Source organism: Suncus etruscus (assembly GCF_024139225.1).
Source record: "Suncus etruscus isolate mSunEtr1 chromosome 15 unlocalized genomic scaffold, mSunEtr1.pri.cur SUPER_15_unloc_12, whole genome shotgun sequence".
NCBI lineage: Eukaryota > Metazoa > Chordata > Mammalia > Eulipotyphla > Soricidae > Suncus > Suncus etruscus.
Genome location: NW_026060289.1, coordinates 48,963 through 52,739, shown reverse-complemented (window position 1 = coordinate 52,739; position 3,777 = coordinate 48,963).

The window sequence follows — 3,777 nt, the reverse complement described above, 5'->3', positions numbered from 1 at the left end:
ATCTAACTTATCTAGCCCTTATCTAAATTTTGTCCATAACCAACTTGAGATGTAACTAATAACATGAAACACATACTGTTTTTAAACCCAGAGCACACAATCGATTTCCTTAATGTCTACCCTAGACACAGAAGCACACACTCTGCTTTAAAGTCCTCTCTCATTCAGCCTGATTGGCTGACACAGAGACTACAGCCTACTGTCCCTTATAAATATCCCTTTCCACCTACATAAACTGAGTGACACTCCGGAAATGACTGGTGGATGCTTCCTTGTGAGTACTGTAGGGGTCCAGGATTTAACCTCACCAGTAAATTCTACATCTTGGGATCTGACTCAGCAGCATCATTTACAATGCTGTTATCCTTTTTGTTGTAGTTGGAGCAGGGCTGAAGAAGTTGAGCCTATGTTCTCATTCAGCAGGTAGTGCCTGTGCCTTGCAAGCAACCATCCAGGTTCAATTCCTGGATCTCATGTTCCCCTGACTCCTGAGTGCAGATCCTCAAGTAACCCTAAGCATCACTATTTGTGACCCTAAAGTCAAATAAGGATGACAAATGAGTAAAGACAAAAATAAACAATGAAAGCAACACTCACCAGTGAATATTCATGGGTATCTGAAAAAGAGTGACTCTGAGCACCATTATTTTATTGAAGTTGTGGTGGTCTGGTACTGATGGGTAGGTGGTATTTGTAAAGGAACTTTGGTGATTTATTTCCTAGCAGAACTTCTCCAGTGTGTGGCCATTCCCCTTCCCCTTCTCCATCTCTTTAAGACCTGGTGAAGCTCTACTGAGTGGAACAGCTGGTCAAAGCCCAGAAGTAGGAGAATTCTTTAGGATTCTGGCCATAAATAGAGTTGGCATCAGGGTCTTCATTTTGGTCAATTTCTGGAATTTTTTGTTCTTGAAGCTGGTGCCCTCAGACTCTAGCTGTGCCAACCTAAAAGCTAGTGAGGTAGTTTTCAGGGGTTTGGAGAGAAGATTTAATCTCTGGTCATCACAGGGCTGCTGTGTCCAGTTGAGGCCTGAGAGAACCAAGAACTAAGGTCGCCCTGGGTCCTTGATAAGGGACCTAGACTAAGAGAAGCCCAAATCCTAGTAAAATAGTTCTTTTTTTTTTGGATTTTGGTTTTGGGGTCATACCCGGCAGCTCTCAGCGGTTTCACTTGGCTCCACGCTCAGAAATTTCCCCTGGCAGGCACAGGGGACTATAAGGGATGCCAGATTCGAACTATTGTCCTTCTGCATGAAAGGCAAACACCTTACCTCTATGCTGTCTCTCCGGCCCATAAAATAGTTCTTGAGACAGGTTAAAAGTTTAGTTATTTTGGGGGCTGGAGAGAGAACATGTAGGTAAGGCGTTTGCCTTTCATGCAGAAGGTCATTGGTTCGAATCCTGGAATCCCATATGGTCCCCCAAGCCTACCAGGAACTATTTCTGAGTGCGGATCTATGAGTAACTCCTGAGCGCTGCCGGGTGTGCCCCAAAACCAAAAAAAATGTTTAGTTACTTTTCTACTTTTAGCTAAAGCAAAGGCAGTTAACTCATTTTCACTCTAAGCCAAGGCAGAGGGTGTTAACTCAAATAAAACCATAAAATGTAACCTGTAAAAGGAATGCAGGGATGTTAAGAACCTATTCTGTTAGATAGAGAAACTAGATGGTTCTGGAATGTTCCACCAAATAAGGTCTCCATGACAAGCAAAGTTGAGTCAGATAAGTTGAGACCTCTATTTTATGAAATAATGTGCTTTGTGCCCAAAATGAGATAAGCAATCACATATGTGATGAAAGATATAGGACAATCATGTATTCTGTGAAAGTTGAACTGTTTGTATTAACCAATGAAATGCTTGGGCCTGTTAATGTTTGTAATGTCTATATAAACTAGCTGAGATTTCGCTCCCAGGTCCTTGTCAACGTCAGTGATTGGATGAGACCTGGACCTCTGCTATCCGAACAAACTCCCTTTTGTGTCTTGCATTATCGGAGGTGGTCTCTGTCTCTTGGTGCCAACCCGGACCCTTACAGGCCAGTTATCTTCATGGGGCTTGGGATGGAATCTGGTAAACCCGAGTGTAGTTCCTCAACTTTACAGACTGAACTACCTCTTGGGCTCCATTGAAGTGCTCATGTAAATGACATTTGCTTTTTCCTTTAATCTACCCTGCATTAATTAGTACTCTTAATAAAGGCAACCCGCACACTCACGTGATTTGTTAAACTCTGGTTACGAAAAGTGGCAGTTTACTCAATGAGTTCCAATATGCTGCTTAGCACCCCTGCTGGAATTTTGACTCTGATTTCTTGTGCAAAACTGCAAGATGAGACCCCCCCCATAGAATTACCCAAACAGACACACGTTCAGATTTTTTTACGCTCACAGAACCAAAAAGGGTATTTATTTAGGAATGTGTCATCAGAAATTCCCCCTCTCTGGAACGATATAAATATGCTGGATGTAGACATAGTTGAAATGTATTTTGAAACGTTTCCTTGTGTGTTGGAAGGATGAAAAAGTATCAGTGACCAAATGTTTGACAAATGGTGGGTCCTTGTGCAAATCCCAAGTCTCCTAAAATCTTGACTATGCATTGCTTTCGATTGTAATTATGCAGGAAATGTTCATTCACTGCATTATAATGTTTCATTTGTTTAGTGATTTACAAAAACTCATTGTGTTTCCTCGCATCATATTTCAACACCAATCCTACACTGTGACAGCTCCCATCATCAGTACTCCCGTACTCCCTCATGATCCACCTCACCCCATTTCTACCTGCCTCCTTCATAGGCACAAGACAGAGTTCTGTGGTCATATTCAGGTCTGGGTGGGAAAACAAGAATTTGCAATTGAAAGAAAACAAAGCACAGCTTTACTGTCCAAGGCAAGCCCCAACCTGACTGATTTGGGTCTTCTGTCAGAGAGCAACCCAAGCCCTTCCCCACGAGATGCAATCAAGTTTGCATACAGTTTTTAAGAAAAGGCAACTTTATTCTCTTAAACTTGAAACTAATTTGCAAATGTCATGGGGATTCTCCACGGTTCCCGATATCTAAGATATCTCAACAAGATATCTGCTATGGCCAGGTGTTCTGGGATGCTGTTTATTGATTTTAAAGGCCACAAAGAACTGAGAGCCATGAGATTGTTTCCAAATGAAAATTTAGCCTTGTTAGACATAAATCAACTAAATGGTGTCCCTTCTGCTCTAGTCTCCACTTACCCTCCTATTTTGGGGGCCCTGAGTAACTTTGACTATCCTTATGGTCTCTTGTCTTCATCCCTAACTATTGACAAATACTGGGACCTTAGCACTAACTCCATTACTGCACCCATGTGAGCCTGGATAATTTGGATGAGTATATTCATTATGAAAGGACATACTAAGAGCATGAGAGGAATTCAGTGACCCACTGCTGGTACCAGGAGGTGGAATCTTTCCGTTGCCTTTCCTGCTCTTGCAAACTGACATTTACCCACTGCAGAATCCCCTGGTCTGTTTGCATATATATCACACTACTCACCTAGGGCCTTACACAATCCCCTTGCTTCACGAAGTTTAGTTTTAATCTTCTGCTCTTTTAGAGAGTGACCTTTGCTAGGTATAGTCCTACAATTCAGCACCAGCTGAATCCACAACTGGATCCACAACTTTAAATAAGACACTACCCCTTGAATAAGACTTTGATCATTATTGGATGCTGAGTTGATAAAACCCTCCTCATGGTTGGCAGTAGGGATAGATAGACACTTGAGAGAGTTTGTGGGCAG